The following is a 13,136-nucleotide window of genomic DNA, read 5'->3' as shown; positions in this document are numbered from 1 at the left end:
TATCTTTTGATGCGCATAGACAATGATGGGAAGCCAAAAAAATGAGTTTGAAAATATTGATAAATGAATTTTTTTTAACAACTTTATTGATTTTTAATTAAATAATTTAAGGTGAGCAATTTAAAAGGATAACGTAGTTGAATTGAGCTATTGAAAATGTATCAATTAGTATTTTTTTTTTACAAATATCATTATTTTATCTGTTCAAACTATTTATATTTATTTAAAAATTAAGGCAAGTAGTTCTGTTTCAAACTATACTTGAGCAATTATAAATGCAACTTGAGCAGTTTTTTAACACTTTGAGCAATTCAAAATATTGTATACATCAAAAGATATAGGAGTTTGAAAATATAGATAAATGAATTTTTTTCAACAACTTTATTGATTTTTAATTAAATAATTTAAAGTGAGCAGTTTAAAAGGACAACGTAGTTGAATTGAGCAATTGAAAATCTGTCGATTAGTATTTTTTTTATTACAAATATCATTATTTTGCAGGCTGGGGTGGGGTAGGTCTATAACATGTCGTCGATTAAATGGAAAAATGACATTTCACAAAATTTTCTAAAAGTAATGTTATTTATTACTGGAAAGAGTCAGTTAACAACATTATTTTTATGTGAATAAAAGAACCTTTATAAAATTACACGTCAAGGTCACTAGATGACACCAGTGTCATTTCGGTACTCTGCGGTCATCGCCGTATTGATTGTAAAAAAACAGCACTGCCATTTTTTACCCGACTGCCAAGGAAGGGTTTTGTTTTTCGCGCGTATCTTGTATGTATGTAATATTCTTTAGTACCTCATATTTCCAGAACCACTGAACGGATTTACTTAATTGAGGTATCGTTAGGTTCGTCTTAGCTGCCCAAGTGTTCTTATATAGGTGACATTAAAAAAAAAATCAAGCATGGCGGCTGCGCGAAGCCATTGTAGTTAATGAAAAAAAAAATTTTTTTTCTCGAATTACAACATGTGTATCAAATTGAAGGGCACAATACAAGGATTTTAAAAAGGTATATGATGATTATTATTACCGTAATACTAATACAGAAATACAATATTAAAGTTTAAAAAATGTGGACTTTACTCTTTCCTACGCCTGTGCCATGTCAAACTCGCCTCTTAGGCGACGATCAACTTCGGGGTGTAGCCTTTCTAATAAAATACAATGGTTAAAAAAAAACATACAATTAAAATTACAAATAAAAATTATTAAATGTCACACCAATTTACAATTACATTAATAAAATCAATAACAAATACATAATACCAAATACAAACAAATAATTTTAATAATAATTTCATTATATTAAAACTAATAGTTGTTGACTAAGCAGTCACCTATTTGCTAAAGGTCAGGCTTACGTTTTTTTTTTTTTTTTTTTTTTTATATCGCAGGGTAACCCATTTACGGGTGATATCCAGGATGCCCGGGTAGGCATTCCTAGACTGTATGTCGGCTTAGCACTTGGGGGTGCACTACCGACCAAAACCCCTGCGGGAGCCTTCAGCCGCTTTAATTGGAGGGTCCCGGAACTGCAGGCAACAGGATCCCTCCAGCGACAGGCTGGCCTCGGCGAAAAGACCAGACTTCTCCTCCATGGGACTGTCCGGCTCACCTCTGAACAATCCCGACGACGCCATGTCTAGCAGGACCGGGTTCCCATCCCGGCCCGACATGGGCACAGGGGCGTTACTGGAGACGCATTAAGTAGCGCCTCCTACGCACCCCCGTTCGTCGCCTGCGGACAGAGGCCTCGTCGGCGGCCCCCTCTCTCATCCGCTCATCGTTCTCCTTCTGGGACATTACTGTCTCGCAGAAGGAGACCATCGCCTTCCAGGACTCGTCGTCACCGAGCATCGCGGTGATAACGCTCGGCAGTGACAAGTCCCCTCCGAGGACTGTCGTCAGATCGCGACGTAGCGCCGCCCATCTCGGGCACACCTCGAGGGTGTGCTGGGCAGAGTCCACCGCCGCGCCACAATCGTGACATTCAGTCGTCGGCTCCCTTTGGGCCGTCCGACACAAGTATTCACCAAAGCAGCCGTGCCCGGTGAGAACCTGCGTCAGACGGAAGGTGAGGGGTTTGCGCTTACGGCGCATCCACCGCTCAAGGACCGGGCGCAAGGCAGCCGTTACGCGTGTGCCATACGGCTGCTCCACCAGGTCCTCCCCCCACCTCCGCATTAATGCTTCTTGCCCCATCCGGCGCACCCGTAGGATCCCGTCCAACGTGAGGTTCTCACCGAGAGCCCTCCTACCCGAGACGTATGAGTAGGTCTCGGCAAGGACCTCCGCCACGAGCTCCCACGGGGGGTAGGCTTACGTTGCTTTGAGCAGAGTGAAATCTTTCTCCGGGCTTGCTATCAGTTCTCTTGACCCTAAAAAATTACTTAATCAACCACATGATGTAAACTGTTTTAATGAATTGAACCGATTACGTAATTTGTCTGACTAAAAAGACATAAATAAAATAATAATTAAAAATAAACAAAAGACCCGCCTGCGTGAAGAATAACTAATAGAAAATCAACTGAAAAAGCTGGAACAAGATAAAAATTCAATATGCACACAAAGTCAGCGAAATAAATAGAAACAATATCAAACATATTGTGCTGTACACCCTCTTTCCCCCATGTAGGAAGGATCAGTGATTAATCCACCACGCTGCTCCAATGCGGGTTGGCAGATATATTCCCTACTATGAGTAACGATCGCACCGTACATGATAACAACTGGAACCGATGGTTTAACGTGCACTCCGAGGCACGGTGGGGATACCCACAAGGACTGCTCAAACACCTACACCACGGCAAACACATAGTTTGTCATGTACGGGAATCTAATCCGCAACAGCCTCAAACTAATGCTGTGACCGTTGCGCCAGCGCGTAGCAAAGTACTACATACTGGTATAAACCCGTGACCATGGTTATTGTAAAGTATTCGAAATGTCGGACATTTAAAAAACTTAATAAACTGCGCTAAAATCCAAAAAAGTTTTTTCATTAATGTAATAATTATTGTCTTAAAATGTATGGTACTTCAAGGAATTTTGAATATTCAAGTAGCGTCTGGTATATAAAAAACCACCTTCACCTATTCAGTCATTGTAATCATTAATGGAATAAGGATTGACGGAAATATTTAAAACAGTGAGCTGTTTAAATTAAAATTTAAATGGCAAATTGTCAACCTTCACGTAACTTACCTTTGTAGTGTTAAAATTGGGCAAAATATTCACAATGGTATTTTCATTCTTAGGTAAGTATTTAAGATATCGAGTACAATTATTTCGTTATTTTATAGATTTCTTGAAATTTTAATTTGCTTTGCAGATAATAACTGAGGAAGTGAGTAGGTATCTACTTATTTATTTCTGGTATTTAATACTGTCATGCGCATCGGAATTTTTTTACCTCCGCAAAGTAAATTTTGTGTTGTAGGTACTTTAATTATATAGGTATGTATACATACGGCCTGTCATGAAATCCTGTGATAGGTATATAACCCGTGATATGTCACCATTCATGGCACTATATGAGATAACTAATAAGAAGAGCAGATCGGCGACGAGAGAATTGTGTTCATCGATCATATTATACATCACTTTAAAGATGTATTATTTTATGGTTTATAGAGGGAAGTATCAATTGAAACGGAACTTAACAGGATTACTTTGATATCCCCGAACGTGATTGTAGCGTCTTGAACATCACCAAAATATCAGGAATTTGAAAATAATAATCCCACTAACGATCCCGTTTAAATGAAAATTGATGTTGCTAGTGACCCGGAATACATAGCAACTTATACATTTGTTTATTCAAGTCAGATGATTAGTAAGCTCTAAGTTTATCCGAAACTATTTTTTTTTTATTCTCTTTGTAGAAACTCTAAGGTAAATATTCAAGTTTGCCTGCGAAAGAGGAACAGGCTATATTCATATTCATTTCAATTAAAAATACCTAGGTGGGTATTTAATTTTTATTTTTAGCTGAATACCTATGATATATATAATGACTTAATCATTTATTTTAAACAATAAAATATTTCAATGTTCTTTTTTTCTTTTTAAAATTATTTTTATAAAAGTATATTAAATTATAGTTTGAGGTAGGGCAGGCCTGACCTCCAACGGCGTTGCTCCCGGGCGTTGGAAGTCAGGTCTGTCTGGCTTGAAGGTGGGACGCTCCTGGACCCTGTGTCCCCATTTTGCAGACGGTAGACTGGTTCGGTTGAGCGTCCCATATAGGTAAGTGGGGTGGCCGGCTCGGGGTCGGGGGACTTTCGGCTGGCTTGAGATCCTACACGTGTTTCTAAAGTCTACATCTTTGTGTTAGCACACGAAAGTCGAACGAAGTAAATTTCTACTTTATTGAGGTTTTCGACTCCATTAATATTTTCCTTTTAAATACACATTATATTATTTTAACCCACAGTATTTAACCGCAACAGACTTGTTCTGAAATGTCAAGAATAATACTTAAAACCTTAATCATAAATAATAATATAACCTTTGAACTTTTTTTTGTAACAATAAACAATGGAATAATGTTTATGAAAAACTTTATTGTATTTTTAACATAATATGTTCAATTTCTGTATGGCTTATAAAAGTAAACGGTTGTGTTTGTTATCACCTCAGCTAAAATCAAGTAAATTAAGTGGAAAGTGTACAAACTAACTAGGTACCTATTACTGCATTTTCAAAGGGGACACTCCAAGGAGGTAGTCCGGTATGGACACAGCTAAAGCCGTCAACATCTACCCGCAAACTTCAGTCTCGTGATCAAGACATTCGAAGTCAATGTCGAAATATCGAGCTCCGCAAAGCGAAAATAATAAACATGGTAAATATCCCGTTTTCGAATAATTTTCGTAATAGAAGTAACCATGTTAATAAAATCTTATAATGGTGTTTGTTAGGTAAACGTCAAAACCAACCGAAAACCGACTTTAATGACATCGGAACGTATTACGACGTAGGTAGTATAATAAGTAAAACAATCAATTAAATATGCACATGATAAGCACTAGCACATGCTTTCGATAAAAAAATAATCATCAAAATCAGCAGAACCAGTAAAAAGTTACGATGTAACATATAAAATATATAGTCGAATTGAGAACAGCCTCCTTTTTTTGAAGTCGGATAAAAATGACAACTGTTTCAAGTTTTAAAGATATAATTGTGTTTGCTCGCAAACGAAAAAAAACCGACTTCAATTACATCGACAAGTAATACAACGTAGATCGACGACGAAAAAATAGTCAAGGAACTACGCATTATCAGAGATTACTCAAAAAGTAGTTTTCAGATCTCAATAAAATTTATATGTGACCACATGATAAACATCAGCTTTCGATTAAATTAAAAATTATCAAAATCGGTACATCCAGTAAAAAGTTATTACGGATTTTCGAGAGTTTCCCTCGATTTCTCTGGGATCCCATCATCAGATCCTGGTTTCCTTATCACGGTACCAAACTAAGGATATCCCCTTTCCAACAATAAAAGAATTATCAAAATCGGTACATCCAGTAGAAAGTTATGCGGTATAATACAACGTAGGTCGACGAAAAAAGCGTCAATAAAAACGCATTATTAGATATAACTCGAAAAGTAGTTGTTAGATCTCAAATAAATTTAAATGGGATCAATTGGCACACACCACCTTTCGACTAAAACAAAATTTGTCAAAATCGGTCTACCCGGTCAAAAGTTCTGATGAAACATAGATAAAAAAAAAATACAGTCGAATTGAGAACCTCCTCCTTTTTTGGAAGTCGGTTAAAAAGTGGTGCCACGTCCGTATCTTTATTGATTTTACAAGACAAATCAATGTTTGGGAATTTTACAAAAGAAAACAAACTACTAATTCAAATTTTGGCTGTACCGTGGGAACCTCGCACACACAAACACGAAAATGCATAGAGAATATCTGATTATTATTATGAAAAAAATCCTTCCTCAAACAATACAGAGCACTACTATCGGTAGCTGATTTATACTTCACAACCACAATCATACATATATAATCATACATTGAGCTACCTATGTATTAAAGTTGTACCAATGAATTTACAGATTTGTTTTATATGGACTTTAGTAAATATTAAAACAATAGAAGTCTAAATGTGTAACTCACTTCTTTTTTGCAGTTACTATTTAAACGTTTTTTAAAAACCTGATCCATGTAATTATCACGAGTAATTTTATACTTGTTACTTTGTTTATTCTGATTATCAAGACAATCAGTTTAATATTTTGTTCTCACTTAGGTATAACACTTTTGCAATTATCAAGTTATACACGCAAAGGCATACACGACTGCTATTTTAAGACAATACCTTACCTGTTGCATGTGTTTTGAATGCATTTTTAACCGACTTCCAAAAAAGGAGGAGGTTCTAAATTCGTATTTTTTAAAATTTATGTTAACCTCAGAATTTTATCTTTGATTACTATTTTTTTTTAAATTAAAAGGTGGTGCTTGTCATGTGGTCCCATATAAATTTGCAGCTGTCCGATCTTTAATCGAGATCGGACAAGTGCTTTTCAGTTGTGAACTAAGTTGTATTATACCTCATAACTTTTACTAGGTGTACCGATTTTGATGATTCTAGTTTTATTCAAAAGTTGATATGATAAGTAAGACAAGTCTTATAGTCCCATTTAAATTTGATCGAGATCTGATCATTATTTTTTTAGTAATCTTTGATAACACATATTTATTTGACTATTTTTTATATCTACCTAACGTATACAACGGCGTAGCGAAGGGGTGTGCAAGGAGCATCATGCCCGGGCGCTACTTACGAAGGGGCGCCAAATGGTCCGCAAAATAAAAAAATGCTGGATATATTATATGGGTTTCGATTTTGTGTTAAAAAAGTATTGTGCCCCGGGCGCGAGTTAATCTCGCTACGTCACTGGTTGTATATTCTACGTTGTATGTTCTTATCGATTTAATTGAAATTGTTTTTTTTTTGTTTTGCAATTAAACACAGTAATTTTATTATAATGCCTGCTCCATGGCGGCGGCGGCGTGTCGACACATCGCGACGATGTAAAACTTGTGGAAAAGACGTGCAGGCTGGACTAAAGACTTCTGCATGTGGTTGATGGTGTATCCGCTTCTTACATGGCCTGCTGTGATAATTCACAGTAGTTCTTGTCAGAACTGAGTGCATGTCCTTTTTCTTGCTAACGAACCAGTTCCTTTCAGAACCAACTGCATCTTATTTCTTAATAACAAAACATTTATTTACTAAACCACTTCTTATTTCTTGGTAAAGGTAACTTCGTTTGTGGTACTGTGCAGTGAAGTGGTAAGTATTACGGTAATTGTAAGGCTTCGGTTAATGTTGTGGTAAATGATGTTTTGGTAGTCACAAGTTTAAATATAGATCTATTTTGCTATTTTAGATTATTACAAGTTTGCAAAATTAAACTTATATAGGTGGACGCGTAGGTACATATTGTTGAAATATGTAGAAAAATGCAACGGTCAATGTCGCGTCAATAACCTGATAATACAAGGAAATAAAACTTAGCCTTTTAACAATGTAAATACCGCAGGCTGTTAAACGTTTACTTTATTGGAACGAAGTTCCTTACGGCAGGCTTGACATTTGGCTGCGCGACCGAACTGAAAGAAATGTAATACTAAAACCGTAAGAAAAATATATAACGGAAGTGACGTAATATCAGTCTGTATAATATGACGTTTGTAAAACTAAAATATTACTAGTAAACTTTTCTTAAAATTATTTATGTAATTTTATACTGTCGACAAAAATAAATAGAGATATATGCTTTTTTATTTCACTTAATAGTTTGAATTATTATTATTATTTTGTTTAATTTATTTTATTTTACGGTATTTGTTATTTTCTAAAATACTAAATTTCCTAAACTTAACCTTCCTGTTAAGTGTCAGTACAGGTCCCTAAATACTTTTATGTACTTAATTAAAAACCAATCAACAAAATTAAAAAAAAAATCAAGAACTAGAAAATATATATAAAATTCAACATTTTTTTTTTAATTGTATTGCTTGTATACTATCCGAAGGAACTTCGTTTCTTCCTGGGTGTCCCATGACACCACACAATTAAATTTTATTATTATTTTTTTCACTGACAGCTATAAACGATTAAGTGCAAAAAAAAATTGTGTGAGAGTTTGGAATGTTCTTAATTATCCGACTGCCAAGGAAGGGTTATTTAATGATATTGTTACTTATAACAACCGTTCTACCGTAGTGATGCGTGTGTCGTGTAGGCGCCTAATTGCCGGCGGTTTGCTGGTTCGATTCCCGCTCAGGATGATGGTTACAGTAGGTGTTTGTACAAATATTTGTATCTGATATGGGTGTTTGTCTTTGTACGTGTCCCCACCGTACTTCTTAGACCATGTAAGATGTTGGTCCCGAATGTTATCATATACACCTACATATCGCTACCATTAGCGATCGTTAAAAGTGGTAGAGAATATATCCGCTAACCTGGGGTGTAGCAGCTTGGTGGAATAAGTTCCGATCCTTCTCCTACATCGAGAAGGTGGCCTATCCCAGCAGAGGGATATTACAGGCGGAATCGTGTAATTGTTACAATTCCCCAAATCGCGTCATATATTTTGAACATTTTCATATACATATTATTATTTATAGGTGGACTAAACCTTGGCTACCTTTGTTACGTAAATGTCTATTTTCGTTTATGCACATTAATGCAAATTTTAAAATAGCAACTAACGTGACATTAATTTAACCTTACAGCACTGTGTCATATTATTTGTGATTGCTGATTCAAAATTAATAACCGTCAGCATTGTGTCAACAAGCTATGTAATTTGTTGAATTTTTACTGTATATTTACATCTTTCCAAATTAAAACAGCATTGTACAATCAGGTTATTAGCAATAAGGATGTGTTCTATTATTAGTTTTATCAATCTTTGCTTACCTAAGTTAACAAACAACTTGATCTATTGAAGAGAAATTTAGTAATATGTTGCAATTGACTATTGTTTTATATTTGTTACCCTGCCAAAAATAAATTAATAAATTCAAATGACTTATGAAACTTCTCATTTCAACTCGAGCGCTTCGACTTCGTTGTTATGTAGGTAAGTATTTACCATTATGTGTTTTTTATTGCCTAAGTTTTAAAAAATTAGGTTTTCTTTTTCTTTTTTTATATACATATTAACGAAGTGACGGTTTTATATAATTTTGACGAGAATACCAAATCCTCACAAGGCGATTTACTTTTTTAACCGACTTCCAAAAAAGGAGGAGGTTCTCAATTCGACTGTATTTTTTTTTTTAATGTATGTTACATCAGAACTTTTGACCGGGTGGACCGATTTCGACAAATTTTGTTTTAATCGAAAGGTGGTGTGTGTCAATTGGTCCTATTTAAATTTTTTGAGTTATATCTAATAATGCGTTTTTACTTGACGCTTTTTTCGTCGACCTACGTTGTATTATACCACATAACTTTCTACTAGATGTACCGATTTTGATAATTCTTTTTTTGTTGGAAAGGAGATATCCCTAGTTTAGTACCATGATAAGGAAACCAGGATCTGATGATGGGATCTTGGAGAAATCGAGGGAAACTCTTGAAAATTCGCAATAACTTTTTACTGGGTGTACCGATTTTGGTAATTTTTAATTTAATCGAAAGCTGATGTTTATCATGTGGTCACATATAAATTTTATCGAGATCTGATAACTACTTTTTGAGTAATCTTTGATAACGCGTAGTTACTTGACCATTTTTTCGTCGATCTATGTTGTATTACTCGTCGATGTGATTGAAGTCGGTTTTTTTTCGTTTGCGAGCAAACACAATTATATCAATATCACTACATAGTATAAAACAAAGTTGCTTCCCGCTGTCAATATGCTTAGATCTTTAAAACTACGCAACAGATCTTGATGCGGTTTTCTTTAGTAAATAGAGTGATTCCATAGGGAGGTTTATAGTATGTATAATACATGCATAATATAGTAGAAAAACACTGATAGTTTTTGCACCCATGCGAAGCCGGGACGGGTCGCTCGTTAAATTAATAAATGTCGGCCATGTCAAAAGCAAAAAAATTAAATAAAATAGAACTGATTAATTAATTTATGCAAACATCCTTTCGAGGTGGATTATGATCCTAAACGTTTATTTATTTTTTTAGTTGACGATAAAACGATAACATAAGATTGGTTTGATTTTTCTTTTTCACAAAGTAAGTTATGTCTCATGCAGGTATTTTATATACGACCCGCGTATAAATATTATTTTTTGATTTTCCTAAATCTTTGATTATGTCACTAAGCGCAAAATTTATGATCAAGAATGAGGATTACGTTTATAATACGAATTACGAAAAACTATTTAGAAAATAATTATCATTTTTTTATTCCATTGACTCAGTGCGATAGACAAATTTTCGTGGTCATGTTCTGCTGAGTCAATGTATTTTCTGTAGTTGGTGTGAAATCAATATTTAAATCAGTTAAAAACAGTTTGAAAGTTAATTTTAAATCGGAAAATGCGTAGGTTAAGGATTTGGAAATAGGTAAGGATTTAAAAAAAAACTCTACAGGTTCAAACGGCGGTCATATAACTCTTATATTACATTAAATCTTAGATTACATTTAAAAATGAAAATAAAAACATTACCTTAAACATTTTCGATTGCTGATAAGAATTTAAATATTTTTGTGTTAATGTGATTTCACTGTTGTTACTATTGTGTGTTAATTTACAAATTTGTTTATTAGTTTTATTAAATAGTAGCTTCTGTCCACGACTTAGTCCGCGTGGAACAGGAACAATTCTATCATAGAATGCGTTTCAACGAATAGTTCCTATGGCGTTATGTTGGCCCACTGAACTCCACTCTCTTTCAAATTCATTGCCGCGAGAAGACTGTTAAAGAAGATTTGTTTATTTTCATTTGATTTTTGACTGAAATCATGCCCAAAAATTTGAAAAGTGGTGAAAGAATGATGGTGTTAAAGGTGAAGACGTTTTGTGAACGTGAAAAACGTAATAATGCCCCATTAATTCCTTTAAGATGTGTTCAGGCTTGTGTCGCCGCCATGACAGGTTAGTCAAATAGGGTTACCAGTAGCAGATAATAATTTCCTCACTTAAACTAACATTTTTTTAACGGTAATTATTTTTAAGACCTAGGCAAGCATGTGTACTTGTGACTAATGCTGGTTTACGTATTACTTTGACAATAGACAAACCAAATATTTAAAAAAATAATTAATAAACCGAAATATTTTTTTTAGGTATATCCGAAAAAACTGTGTCTAAAATCACCAAAGAAGGTGAGGTCGCAGCCAGCACTTCGACCAAGGTTTCAACACCACGCAAAACCGGCCCCCGGCCTAAAAAAATCGAACTGGATGACTTCGACTGGTGTGCTATAAGGCATAAAATACATGAATTTTATTCCGTAAAAAAGGAGTTGCCCACTCTAACAAAGTTATTGCATGAAATGCGAAGCGAGGTAATAAATTTCAAAGGAAGTCGTACCACTTTGTGGAGAATAATGAAAGATATGGGATTTTATTTTAAAAAATGTGGATCCAAAAGAAAAGTCCTAATGAAGAGATACGATATTGTCGCCTGCCGTTATCGATACCTGGAAGAATTGCGAAATAATCGTCTTGGAAACCATCGCCCAGTTGTATGGAGAGGACGAGACATATATACATTCAACATATTGCGCCGGAAAATGTTGGCAAAGCGAGCAAGAAGAAGGTGTATTATCATCAGACTCCAAAGGGCCACGTTGGATTATCGTCCACGCGGGTGGTGCTATGGGTTTCATACCCAATGCTCAACTGATCTTCAGATCTCAATCACAAGCGGCCGACTATCACGACGATATGAATAAGATGAATTTTAATAAGTGGCTTAATGAAAAAGCTTATACCAAATCTGCCTCCTCAATCAATTGTGGTGATTGATAACGCCTCCTACCACACAGTGCAGCTTAACAAAGCACCCACAATGTCAAGCAGAAAGGCAGAAATGCAAAACTGGATAACAAGTAATGGTCTTTCTTACTTGCCAAGTATGGTAAAAGCCCAGCTATTTCAAATAATAAAGGAGCACAAACAACCGCCTGTTTATGAAGCCGATGTAATGTTGGAGGCGCATGGACATAAAGTGGTAAGGCTTCCACCTTATCACTGCGATTTAAACCCCATAGAGCTGATATGGAGTGTCTTAAAAAGACGAATTGCTGAACAAAAACCTAGGTCAGGAAGCAAATAAAATCGTCCAAATCACAGAAGAAGCATTTGCAACGATCACCGAAGTAGAATGGAGAAAAGAATGTGAGCACGTGAAAAAATTGGAAGAAAAATATTACGCTGATGGCCAAGTTATTGACAGCGAGATGGACAGGTTCATAATTGAAGTGGAAGACGATAGCGACACTTCTGATGACGAAGATGATATGGAAGATGAAGATGACGACGATCTCTTGGGTATAAGTCCGTTAGATAAGCATCTTTTGCCTGATCATAATTATAATAAAAATTATTAAATTATCTATGCTTTTCATTACCGTCCTGATTTTTAAAATTACAACAATCGAATAATTTGTAAATATATAATCAGTAGTAAGACCTTTGCACTTTATTCAGTATGTTTTTTTATTTTTGTTTTTAGTGTGCAACTAAATAAAAATAAATAAAAAATATATTAGAATAACTAAAAAACGTGTATAAAATTACCCTTACTTTGAGGTAAGTTATTATAGATAATGTGAAACACTGGAAAACATCGCTGCCATATTAACGCCATAGGAACTATTCGATGAAACGCACTATACATAATTTTTGCGACTGCAGCGCACGCAGCAGAAACTCTCAAAAGGAAAAAAAAAAATCCGATTTTGAAACATTCTTCATTGGTGCTCCGCTTCTATTGATATTGATGCTTTATAGCCTGTAGCCTTCCTCGATAAATGTGCTATCTAACACTGAAAGAATTTTCCAAACTCGACCATTAGTTCCTGAGATTAGTGCGTTCAAACAAACAAATAAACTTCAGCTTTATAATATTAGTATAGATTTGTTTTTTTTTTTGTTA

General features: G+C 35.1%; 1 pseudogene; it reads left to right on the top strand.

Annotated features, from left to right (window-relative positions):
* Positions 1-11,923: 11,923 nt before the first annotated feature.
* On the top strand, positions 11,924-12,588 carry LOC123659873 (annotated as a pseudogene).
* Positions 12,589-13,136: the final 548 nt, after the last annotated feature.

Source organism: Melitaea cinxia, chromosome 14, assembly GCF_905220565.1.
Source record: "Melitaea cinxia chromosome 14, ilMelCinx1.1, whole genome shotgun sequence".
Lineage (NCBI taxonomy): Eukaryota > Metazoa > Arthropoda > Insecta > Lepidoptera > Nymphalidae > Melitaea > Melitaea cinxia.
Note: the sequence above shows the minus strand (reverse complement) of the source record. Positions and strands in the feature narration are given on the sequence as shown.